Below are 14,046 nucleotides of genomic sequence, written 5' to 3' on the forward strand. Positions count from 1 at the left end.
TGTGACTGTGATGAAAAGTGATGAGTTTTGTCCAGTAGTAATTCCCACAACTATTGAGTACACATTCCATAAGTTCCAAGGGTTTTTAGGGTTTAATGGTTATAAGGGTTAAGTTATAATGTTTATAAGGGTTAAATAATTTGGGTTATTATCCAGCATTATAAGGGTTATAATTGTTATAAGGGTTTAGTAATAAGTGTTATAAGCCATGGTAATAATAATAATTAAACAAGTTTAAGGGTTATAATGGTTATAATAAGGGTTATAATGGTTATAATAGGGTTATAATGGTTATAATAAGGGTTATAATGGTTATAATAAGGGTTATAATGGTTATAATAAGGGTTATAATGGTTATAATAAGGGTTATAATGGTTATAATTAAACAAGTTTAAGGGTTATAATGGTTATAATAAGGGTTATAATGGTTATAATGGTTATAATAATGGTTATAATACGGGTTATAATAAGGGTTATAATGGTTCTAATAAGGGTTATAATGGTTATAATTAAACAAGTTTAAGGGTTATAATGGTTATAATTAAACAAGTTTAAGGGTTATAAAGGTTATAATAATGGTTATAATGGTTATAATTAAACAAGTTTAAGGGTTATAATGGTTAGGTTATAATGGTTATAATGGTTATTATAATGGTTATAATACGGGTTATAATGGTTATAATGGTTCTAATAAGGGTTATAATGGTTATAATTAAACAAGTTTAAGGGTTATAATGGTTATAATTAAACAAGTTTAAGGGTTATAAAGGTTATAATAAGGGTTATAATGGTTATAATAAGGGTTATAATGGTTATAATAAGGGTTATAATGGTTATAATTAAACAAGTTTAAGGGTTATAATGGTTATAATTAAACAAGTTTAAGGGTTATAAAGGTTATAATAAGGGTTATAATGGTTATAATAAGGGTTATAATGGTTATAATAAGGGTTATAAAGGTTATAATAAGGGTTATAATGGTTATAATAAGGGTTATAATGATTATAATAAGGGTTATAATGGTTATAATAAGGGTTATAATGGTTATAATAAGGGTTATAATGGTTATAATAAGGGTTATAATGGTTATATTAAGGGTTATAATAAGGGTTATATTAATGTTTATAATTAAACAAGTTTAAGGGTTATAAACATTAAAGACCAGCTCTGTTATTTTGGCGACTAAGAAAGTATATTTTAAACCTCCCACTTTGTGCTTGATGTATCAATGTGTCGTTCATACATATAGAATCTATGAGCAGAATTACTGTTTCCCTACATTTCACCCCCCCTAGCAAATTGAGTCTTAGCCAATGAGCATCAGCCCCTCACATGTGAGTGAAAGCTAGTTGTGGTGGCAGAATTTGTGTTGAACTGTTGTAACTTCTCAAGGGACATGTTCTGTGTTGGACTGTGATGTGATGCCTTTCATAGAGTCCTGGTGTGTCTGGACCTTAAACACAAGGCCATTGTGTTCTGGAACTGTTGCTGCTATAAATAACTGTAACAATCTGATGGTATTATCACCTCCCACTATATAAGGGACATGGAACCATTTACTCAGGGGGTTCTTCCCTGTGAAATCACAATCATCTCCTCTGCAGCTGCTTGATTAAAGATCTTTCTATTCAATTAAAAAGTCTCTGCCTTCATCTTTGGATCTAATCTTCTACAACATTTGGTGCCGTGACCCAGATGGACTCAGACATCCCTCTGGCCACATCTTAAAGAAGGTAAGAGACCTTATTAAAACATCTCTGTGAAGGACTGTCTGTTTTCCAGCCGAGCATTAATGGTGAAAGACCTCTTGTCCTCCTCAGCCACAAAATGTTGGTGTTCAATTTGGCAGAACTATTTCTTCCTGATAACAATGAATCTAACCGGTTAACATTAATCAATGGGAGCACAGTGGTGTTTCCAATAGTAGGGATTGGTTTACCTATAATCACCTGAAACATACTGTTGGACCAGTATATTAGGAGGGATTGGTTTACCTATAATCACCTGAAATATACTGTTGGACCAGTATATTAGGAGGGATTGGTTTACCTATAATCACCTGAACTATACTGTTGGACCAGTATATTAGGAGGGATTGGTTTACCTATAATCACCTGAAATATACTGTTGGACCAGAATATTAGGAGGGATTGGTTTACCTATAATCACCTGAAATATACTGTTGGACCAGTATATTAGGAGGGATTGGTTTACCTATAATCACCTGAAATATACTGTTGGACCAGTATATTAGGAGGGATTGGTTTACCTATAATCACCTGAACTATACTGTTGGACCAGTATATTAGGAGGGATTGGTTTACCTATAATCACCTGAAATATACTGTTGGACCAGTATATTAGGAGGGATTGGTTTACCTATAATCACCTGAAATATACTGTTGGACCAGTATATTAAGAGGGATTGGTTTACCTATAATCACCTGAAATATACTGTTGGACCAGTATATTAGGAGGGATTGGTTTACCTATAATCACCTGAAATATACTGTTGGACCAGTATATTAGGAGGGATTGGTTTACCTATAATCACCTGAAATATACTGTTGGACCAGTATATTAGGAGGGATTGGTTTACCTATAATCACCTGAAATATACTGTTGGACCAGTATATTAGGAGGGATTGGTTTAACTATAATCACCTGAAATATACTGTTGGACCAGTATATTAGGAGGGATTGGTTTAACTATAATCACCTGAAATATACTGTTGGACCAGTATATTAGGAGGGATTGGTTTACCTATAATCACCTGAAATATACTGTTGGACCAGTATATTAGGAGGGATTGGTTTACCTATAATCACCTGAAATATACTGTTGGACCAGTATATTAGGAGGGATTGGTTTACCTATAATCACCTGAAACATACTGTTGGACCAGTGTATTAGGAGGGATTGGTTTACCTATAATCACCTGAAACATACTGTTGGACCAGTATATTAGGAGGGATTGGTTTACCTATAATCACCTGAAATATATTGTTGGACCAGTGTATTAGGACTGCCTAGAAGTTCAGCATCCCGGAGTCGCCTCTTCACTGTTGACGTTGAGACTGGTGTTTTGTGGGCACTATTTAACAAAGCTGCCAGTTGTTGACTTGTGAGGCATCTGTTTCTCAAACTAGACACTAATGTCCTTGTCGTCTTGCTCAGTTGTGCACCGGGGCCTCCCATTCCTCTTTCTATTCTGGTTAGAGCCAGATTGCGCTGTTCTGCGAAGGGAGTAGTACACAGCATTGTACGAGATCTTCAGGTTCTTGGCAATTTCTCGCATTGAATCGCCTTCATTTCTCAGAACAAGAATAGACTGACGAGTTTCAGAAGAAAGTTCTTTGTTTTTGGCCATTTTGAGCCTGTAATCAAACCCACAAATGCTGATGCTCCAGATACTCAACTAGTCTAAAGAAGGCCAGTTTTATTGCTTCTTTAATCAGATCAACAGTTTTCAGCTGTGCTAACATCATTACAAAAGGGTTTTCTAATGATCAATTAGCCTTTTAAAATGATCAGCATGGATTAGCTAACACAACGTGCCATCGGAACACAGGAGTGATGGTTGCTGATAATGGGCCACTGTACGCCTATGCAGATATTCCATAACTAATCAGCTGTTTCCAGCTACAATAGTCATTTACAACATTAACAATGTCTACACTGTATTTCTGATCAATTTGTGGTTATTTTAATGGACCAAAAAATGTGCTTTTCTTTAAAAAACAAGGAGATTTCTAAGTGACCCCAGACGTTTGAATGGTAGTGTACATGGAGACTAGTGAAAGTAACAAAGACAGTGATGAAGACAAGTGGAAAGATTCATGGTCCTCGTGGTCTATCAGTTGAGGTCAAATGTAATGAGTGTCGACAGTAGATGAATGGAAAAATGTTATTAGTTGCTTTCAGCAAGCAGTCTAATAATGAAATATGTTATTAGTTGCTTTCAGCTAGCAGTCTAATAATGAAATATGTTATTAGTTGCTTTCAGCTAGCAGTCTGATAATGAAATATGTTATTAGTTGCTTTCAGCTAGCAGTCTAATAATGAAATATGTTATTAGTTGCTTTCAGCTAGCAGTCTAATAAGGAAATATGTTATTAGTTGCTTTCAGCTAGCAGTCTAATAAGGAAATATGTTATTAGTTGCTTTCAGCTAGCAGTCTAATAAGGAAATATGTTATTAGTTGGTTTCAGCTAGCAGTCTAATAAGGAAATATGTTATTAGTTGCTTTCAGCTAGCAGTCTAATAAGGAAATATTGGAGTCATTTGAAGAAGCTAATGTTTAAATACAAGGTTACATGATGATCAGAGGGATTGAGCCTTGGGACTGATATGAAATGAGATGCTGCCATCTGGTGTTTGGGTTAAAGATAAGCTTGCTGTGGACCCATTGATAAGCCACCAGTGAAAGTGAGTGGTATTCACTGAACTCAGGCTGTAAAGGACACAGTGGAAAAATTTGGAACAGAGGTATGAATAATTGAAAAAGACAAGTTTTTGACGATTACCAATCACTATTTCTTAATTTCGATAGTGTGAATAACACCAGTGACTTAAGGATGAAGGTAATGTCATCTAAAACAATAATCTGTTTCCAGTACGTGGAACACTGTCCAAAATGTAAATAGATCCCAGTAAACGTTCTGAGGACCAGGACTATAAAAAAAGGGAAAAGCTGATAAGCCAGCAGCAACTTTTTGAAAGACCGAGTGGATTTGTTAAGTGACTAAGATACTGTAGAAGAGTATTGAAAACAGCATATACATATGAGATGAGTAATGCCAGATATATGTAAACATTATTAAAGTGGCCAGTGATTCGTAATCTATGTCTATAGGCAGCAGCCTCTAATGTGCTTGTGATGGCTGTTTAACAGTCTGGATGGCCTTGAGATAGAAGCTGTTTTTCAGTGTCTTGGTCCCAGCTTGATGCACCTGTACTGACCTTGCCTTCTGGATGGTAGCGGGGTGAAGAGGCAGTGGCTCGGGTGGTTGATGTTTTGTTGACGTTGAGTGAGAGGTTGTTTCCCAGGCATCACACTCCCAGAGCCCTCACCTCCTCCCTGTAGGCTGTCTCGTCATCGTTGGTAATCAAGCCTACTACTGTTGTGTCATCTGCAAACTTGATGATTGAGTAGGAGGTGTACTTGGCCTCGCAGTCATGTGTGAACAGGGAGTACAGGAGGGGGATGAGCACGCACCCTTGTGGTGCCCCAGTGTTGAAGATCAGCGGAGTGGAGGTGATGTTTCCTACCTTCACCACCTGGGGACGGCCCGTCAGGAAGTCCTCAAAGCGTGCAAAGAATGTGTTTATCCTGTCCGGAAGCAAGACGTCAGTCTCGGTGACGTTACTGGTTTTTCTTTTGTAGTCCGTGATTGTCTGTAGTCCCTGCTCATGTCTGAGACGTTGAATTGCGACTCCACTTTATCTCTATAATGACGTTGAGCTGGGTTTGATTGCCTTGTGAAGTGAATAACTGCACTGTTTATACTCTGCCATATTACCAGTCTCCTTGCCATGGTTAAATGTGGTGGTTCGGGCTTTCAGTTTCACCCAACCGCTCCCCGTTTCTTCAGCTGGTTGTTCAGTACGACACCATTTCTATTCAACTGAACGCTCCATTACGTTTTAATGTACTGAACATACTATTTAGTTTAATGTACTGAACATACTATTTAGTTTAATGTACTGAACATACTATTTAGTTTAATGTACTGAACATACTATTTAGTTTAATGTACTGAACGCAGCCCTGCATTGTCTGGAATAATAACCATTCTTAGTGCCTGTGTCCCAAATGGCACCCTATTCCTTATGTAGTGCAGGTCCTGGTCTAAAGTAGTGCACTACATAGGGAATAATGGTCAAATAGGTCCTGGTCTAAGGTAGTGCACTCCATAGGGAATAATGGTCAAATAGGCCCTGGTCTAAAGTAGTGCACTACATAGGGAATAATGGTCAAATAGGCCCTGGTCTAAAGTAGTGCACTACATAGGGAATAATGGTCAAATAGGTCCTGGTCTAAGGTAGTGCACTCCATAGGGAATAATGGTCAAATAGGTCCTGGTCTAAAGTAGTGCACTACATAGGGAATAATGGTCAAATAGGCCCTGGTCTAAAGTAGAGCACTACATAGGGAATAATGGTCAAATAGGTCCTGGTCTAAAGTAGAGCACTACATAGGGAATAGTGGTCAAATAGGCCCTGGTCTAAAGTAGTGCACTACATAGGGAATAGTGGTCAAATAGGCCCTGGTCTAAAGTAGTGCACTACATAGGGAATAATGGTCAAATAGGTCCTGGTCTAAAGTAGTGCACTACATAGGGAATAATGGTCAAATAGGCCTTGGTCTAAAGTGGTGCACTACATAGGGAATAATGGTCAAATAGGCCCTGGTCTAAAGTAGTGCACTACATAGGGAATAATGGTCAAATAGGTCCTGGTCTAAAGTAGTGCACTACATAGGGAATAATGGTCAAATAGGTCCTGGTCTAAAGTAGTGCACTACATAGGGAATAATGGTCAAATAGGTCCTGGTCTAAAGTAGTGCACTACATAGGGAATAATGGTCAAATAGGCCCTGGTCTAAAGTAGTGCACTACATAGGGAATAATGGTCAAATAGGCCCTGGTCTAAAGTAGAGCACTACATAGGGAATAATGGTCAAATAGGCCCTGGTCTAAAGTAGAGCACTACATAGGGAATAATGGTCAAATAGGCCCTGGTCTAAAGTACTGCACTACATAGGGAATAATGGTCAAATAGGCCCTGGTCTAAAGTGGTGCACTACATAGGGAATAATGGTCAAATAGGCCCTGGTCTAAAGTAGTGCACTACATAGGGAATAATGGTCAAATAGGTCCTGGTCTAAAGTAGTGCACTACATAGGGAATAATGGTCAAATAGGTCCTGGTCTAAGGTAGTGCACTCCATAGGGAATAATGGTCAAATAGGCCCTGGTCTAAAGTAGTGCACTACATAGGGAATAATGGTCAAATAGGCCCTGGTCTAAAGTAGTGCACTACATAGGGAATAATGGTCAAATAGGTCCTGGTCTAAGGTAGTGCACTCCATAGGGAATAATGGTCAAATAGGTCCTGGTCTAAAGTAGTGCACTACATAGGGAATAATGGTCAAATAGGCCCTGGTCTAAAGTAGAGCACTACATAGGGAATAATGGTCAAATAGGTCCTGGTCTAAAGTAGAGCACTACATAGGGAATAGTGGTCAAATAGGCCCTGGTCTAAAGTAGTGCACTACATAGGGAATAGTGGTCAAATAGGCCCTGGTCTAAAGTAGTGCACTACATAGGGAATAATGGTCAAATAGGTCCTGGTCTAAAGTAGTGCACTACATAGGGAATAATGGTCAAATAGGCCTTGGTCTAAAGTGGTGCACTACATAGGGAATAATGGTCAAATAGGCCCTGGTCTAAAGTAGTGCACTACATAGGGAATAATGGTCAAATAGGTCCTGGTCTAAAGTAGTGCACTACATAGGGAATAATGGTCAAATAGGTCCTGGTCTAAAGTAGTGCACTACATAGGGAATAATGGTCAAATAGGTCCTGGTCTAAAGTAGTGCACTACATAGGGAATAATGGTCAAATAGGCCCTGGTCTAAAGTAGTGCACTACATAGGGAATAATGGTCAAATAGGCCCTGGTCTAAAGTAGAGCACTACATAGGGAATAATGGTCAAATAGGCCCTGGTCTAAAGTAGAGCACTACATAGGGAATAATGGTCAAATAGGCCCTGGTCTAAAGTACTGCACTACATAGGGAATAATGGTCAAATAGGCCCTGGTCTAAAGTAGTGCACTACATAGGGAATAATGGTCAAATAGGCCCTGGTTTAAAGTAGTGCACTACATAGGGAATAGTGGTCAAATAGGCCCTGGTCTAAAGTAGTGCACTACATAGGGAATAGGTTTCCATTTGGGATGAAGCAATACATCACTGACCTGGGAGAAAACATGGAGAACCCTGTACTCACCATGTTACCAATCTGTCACCAATCACTTTGCTGATCGATCAGAAACCAATAAATATCTCCAGGTCTGTTGAACAAAGTGATTTTCATTGTAACTGGAGTCATACTGACACACACACACACACACACACACACACACACACACACACACACACACACACACACACACACACACACACACACACACACACACACACACACACACACACACACACACACTGTCTGCAGTGATTGTCATTATAATGTAATTTATTTATGTATTTATTTTCTATTGTACAGAGTTGTCTACTGTTGTCTGTCGCCCCCCAGTGGTTCTTTGTTGTAAGAACGAACTTATTTCCGTCCCAAATGGTACCCTATTGTAGTGCACTATAAAGGGAATAGGGGACCATTAGGGACGTATCTAACTGGAATATGTTGTTGCACTACGTCCTAATGATTAGCTCTGGTCCAGGGTGTGACGTGCATCTTGATGGTGCTGAACCGTCTTGATGGATATAACACCCTGGACCAGAGCTACCTAACAATACACAGCTGGATAATAAGTCCTGTTATCTGATATTCTGAATAATGTTGTATTTTATATGTTGTTAAACTGATAAAAAAGGAGAAACCTGCACACTGCTCTTGCTAGTATCACTGCTCTTTATTCAGCTTTCCGTATCGGCCTCAAGGCCTTCGTCAGAGCTCTGTGAGTGTTAGTCGTTTGCACCCTTATGTAGACATTGCATCGAATGGGGTTGGAGTCGAGGGGAAATAAACATGTGTTACCAAATATAACAATGTGCATTTCATAAGTATTCTAATAAAGTGTGTACGTAAAACGTATTAAGTTAGGCTACTGCCTTAATCACTAATCGTCTTCCTCACACACACACACTTAAACAAAATACAATCATTTATTTGGCAGATTAATTTATTAATGTTTCACAACTGGATAATCCCATTTAAAGACACACCTCACCATAGCTACCAAGGATAGTGTGAGTAAACTTCGGGAGAAGGAGGAATGGGGTGGGGGAGGGAACTGAAGCAGCACTATGAGCTGGTGGCTGGGGCGCCGAGGGCGGTGTAGTGACCGAACAGGGGCGACGGAGGGCGGCAGACAATTGTCAAAATATCGCCTCAAATTCAAGTGCTGCCATAGGCGACGGTCTAATGGGAGGGCTGGCCCTGATCACGTCTGTAAACCCGCAATGAGGACATCAAGTAAGTTTTCATAAATCATTGGGTTCCGTTCAAGAAAAAAACGTCTTTATTTGCCATTTCCATTGACGTACTCACTTCTATTGCTCACTGCAATGTTAAGTTACTCTCAGTCAAAAGGCGTTACTGAATTGCCTCGCTGCGCATGTCACCACTAACCTATCACGTATTGTGTCACTCATTGGTCGCCCAAATTTAGTGTTCAGATAACTGTTTCAATACAGCCACAAACTGTGAGATTGATTCCCCCTCCTCTTGATTTATTTTATGAAACCTGAATCTCTCTGCGATTATCAGTGGTTTGGGAGAATACTGTCATTTTAAGGTAGCCACAATTTCATCATGTGATTTATCACCAGGTTTTTCAGGCGTTACTAGGCTGCGCAGTAGATTGAATGTTTTTCCTCCCATAACAGTCAGAAATGTTGGCACAACGACTCTGCTATAATTCCATTTGCCAACACAAAGTACTCTAAACGTTCTGTGTAAAAACTCCATTGTTCCAGAGATTCATCAAATGTTCCTATATTTCCAACCAATGCAGACATTTTCGGTTTATTTTTCTTTCTCACACTTTTCAGACGGTCCCTTACTCCCAGACCCTCCTTCCAGTGATCCCTCTTCCGGCAGCGAAACTCTTCCTGTCTGACATCAAAAGTTTGCATTACTCGTTTGGCTCCACGTTTTGTTTGCGTCTTTCTACAGCGAAAAAAAAAGTTTTGTTGTATAGCACACTGTATTACTTATACAACTGTGTTGATACCTACAACTAATATAAGGACAGGACATGAGACGGGAGTAGAAATGAACGTGGGCATTGTTTAATGCGTTTCAACGTAGTTAAGCAAGGTGGGGTTACAGGTGCCCTAACGGGAAAACACTAGAATATCAATACACAACAATAACATTGGACAACAACTGCCGATAAACACCACCAAAGAACAACCATCGAGCGACGGATCAGAATTCGGAAATTCAGAATATATTTGTATTTTTTAACCTTTATTTAACTAGGCATGTCAGCCAATATGAAGACTTCGTTGCCCTGCTGGTTGTGTACAATGGCAATGTACATAATCAGAATATCGTCAACGTCTAGTGACACAGTTGGTAAGTAAGTTAGCTTGCTAGGGCTAATGTGGATTATACACAGCTTCTGTAGAATGGACAGGGCCCGGTTTCCCGAAAGCATCGGATAGGATCCTACGGTTCTAACGATAAACGTAGCCTGAAGATGCTTCTTGTAAACCGAGGCCAAATCAAAGTATATTTGTCGTGTACGCTGATTTGCAGGTGTAACATTTTGCTGTCATGTTCAGGTATTGCTATTAGCTCTGTCTATGAATTTGAGTGGTTACATTTCTTCAGTCCCTTCCTAAAGCGTTTAACCGAAACAAGGGCACGGAATAGGCTTTGTTATTGTTCAACAGCTGATTGCAGCTTTAAAGAAATGTCTGCAGGTAACTGTTCAGGAGAACAATTAAAGGTTCAGTGCAGTCAAATGTGATCTCTAACTTAACTTAATAGTTACCCGGAAATGATTTGATATTGAGATAAAAACGGCTGCATTGGACCTTTTAAAAGTGTCTCCTGAGGTAGCCTAGCATCATGGGAAAGCTCTCACTAAAGCAGTCCTTCTCAAATAGTGGGGCGCCCCCCCCCCCGGGGAACATGCTTTTAAAAGTGTCTCCTGAGGTAGCCTAGCATCATGGGAAAGCTCTCACTAAAGAGAGATCAGCGGTCTGTGGAAATGCAGCCTTTTTCATATCTGTGATTGATTCAAACACCTCCGATCAACTAATCAATAAACCGATTATTCTAACTGATCACTACTATTTAGTGAGACGCTTTATTGAATTGTGTATGAGAGTAAAGTTCACATTTGTAGGACTGCTGATGTTAGTCAATGTTCATAGATCATTTCATGTTTTAAATTACCTTAGCTGTTGTGGGAGTCACTGTCAACCTGCTCAACATACAGTAGGCATATATCTTGTTTTGTCTCAAAGTATATGAATCTGTAATCTGTTTCTTTCAGGTACAGTTCAGCACATTGTGGCCTTAGTTGGTGATGACGTCATCCTGCCTTGCACCCTGAGAAGCACTGTCAGTGCTGTGTATCAGACAGTAGAGTGGCAGAGACCGGACCTAAAACCAAAAGAGGTCCATCTTTACAGAGATGAGAAGGACGGTCAATAGGGGACCACTGGTCTACACGGTCAATAGGGGACCACTGGTCTACACGGTCAATAGGTGACCACTGGTCTACACGGTCAATAGGTGACCACTGGTCTACACGATCAATAGGGGACCACTGGTCTACACGGTCAATAGGGGACCACTGGTCTACACGGTCAATAGGGGACCACTGGTCTACACGGTCAATAGGTGACCACTGGTCTACACGATCAATAGGTGACCACTGGTCTACACGATCAATAGGTGACCACTGGTCTACACGATCAATAGGTGACCACTGGTCTACACGGTCAATAGGGGACCACTGGTCTACACGGTCAATAGGGGACCACTGGTCTACACGGTCAATAGGGGACCACTGGTCTACACGGTCAATAGGGGACCACTGGTCTACACGGTCAATAGGGGACCACTGGTCTACACGGTCAATAGGGGACCACTGGTCTACACGGTCAATAGGGGACCACTGGTCTACACGGTCAATAGGGGACCACTGGTCTACACGGTCAATAGGGGACCACTGGTCTACACGGTCAATAGGGGACCACTGGTCTACACGATCAATAGGGGACCACTGGTCTACACGATCAATAGGGGACCACTGGTCTACACGGCCAATAGGGGACCACTGGTCTACACGGTCAATAGGGGACCACTGGTCTACACGTTCAATAGGGGACCACTGGTCTACACGATCAATAGGTGACCACTGGTCTACACGGTCAATAGGGGACCACTGGTCTACACGGTCAATAGGGGACCACTGGTCTACAAGGCCAATAGGGGACCACTGGTCTACACGGTCAATAGGTGACACAGAGGACTTGACTACATAGTAGCTTCCACCAGTCCAGTGATGTCAACCATATTATACTCCTAGATGAAACTAGTTAGTGTTTAGTTTTTTAAATATTTCTTAGTTGACTGTGTTCATGTGAGGTGCTATTAGACAGTTCTGTTCTAATCCTGTCTCTCATCCCGTTTAAACAGGAAGCGTTGACGTCAGTAATGAAGAAGAACAAGGAGATGAGGAAGATGAGGCCAGTGAACCCGGTCTGTCATCGGTTTAAATGTGAAATGATCTATAATAATAGTATTATGTGCCATTTAACAGACATGTTTGGATGGTCCCAGGAATCAAACCCACTATCCTGGAGTTACAAGGACCTTAACTATGACTATATAGGAATATGCATGGCTATATTTACATTTGAGTCATTTAGCAGACGCTCTTATCCAGAGCAACTTAGAGGAACAATTAGGGTTAAGTGCTTTGCTCAAGGGTACATCGGCAGATTTTACATCTTGTTGGTTCAGGGATTTGAACAAGCGACATTGGTTACTGGCCCAACGCTCTAACCACTAGTCTACCTGCCGCTCCATATATAGCACTGTCATCAGCATTAGTTTTTTCTATCAGACATCTTTGGTGTAGTTTACGTAGTCTGTGCTGATTTATTTGACAGGGACAAAATGCACATCATATAGTGAAAGGACCAGCTATTGCATACAGAAGCTATCAATGCCTGGCTGAGTTGGTGAGAGACTTCTGTGTTGCCGGGGTCGCGACACAGGTCAGCGTAGGGAGTTGCTGTAGGGACTCTTATCAGGCTCTTCTCAGGTACTAAGATTTGTTTCTGTGGTCATAATGACCTCTCACTGTGCCAAATAGGTGCTCTATCCTCTAACTGGGCCAGTAATCTGGAGGCTGAGTTGGTGAGGGTTACAGGGTTTCTCAATCTTGGTCCTGGGGACCCAAAGGGGTACATCGTTTTGTTTTGGGAAACAATGGAATGGTATCAAACACATCACCCATATGGAAACCACGTTTCACTCCGTTCCAGTGATTCCGTTCTAGCCATTACAATGAGCCTGTCCTCCTATATCTCCTCCCACCAGCCTCCACTGACTGGGTTAGAGAGTAATGATTTTTAACCTCTCGGCGGGGACCATCACAGGAGACGTGAGGGCGGCGGGTCTGTAGCGTTTGAGTCCCCATGAAAAGATGGTGAAATCACTCCCTAGAGTTTTCTTTGTCACTGCAACGGATTTCCGGAGATGTCGTTGTGAAAATCAACTGGTGGGGGTGCTGGTTTAGGTATACAGTGCCTTTGGAAAGTATTCACACCCCTTCCCTTTGTCCACATTTTGTTACTTTACAGACGTATTCTAAAATGGATTAAATAAAATCCTCATCAATCTAGACACAATACCCCATAATGACATCACAATACCCCATAATGACATCACAATACCCCATAATGATACCACAATACCCCATAATGACATCACAATACCCCATGATAACAAAGCGAAAACAGGTTTTTAGAATCTTTAGCAAATTGATTAAAAATAAAACCTGAAATAACTTATTTACAGAGCCAGGTAAAGGGTACCAAAGAATGCACTGTACAATACCACCATACAAAATATTACAATGTACGTGTGTGTAGAGTGCTAGCGTGTGTGTGTATGTCTCTCTTCACATGGCCCGCTGTTCCATAAGGTGTATTTTTATCCGTTTTTTCAATCACATTTCACTGCTTGCGTGAGTTACCTGATATGGAATAGAGGTCCATGTAATCATGGCTCTATGTAGTAAGGTGTTCGCAATGGGCTTATATGATAAA

This window comes from Salvelinus namaycush, chromosome 36 (genome assembly GCF_016432855.1).
Source record: "Salvelinus namaycush isolate Seneca chromosome 36, SaNama_1.0, whole genome shotgun sequence".
Classification (NCBI taxonomy): domain Eukaryota; kingdom Metazoa; phylum Chordata; class Actinopteri; order Salmoniformes; family Salmonidae; genus Salvelinus; species Salvelinus namaycush.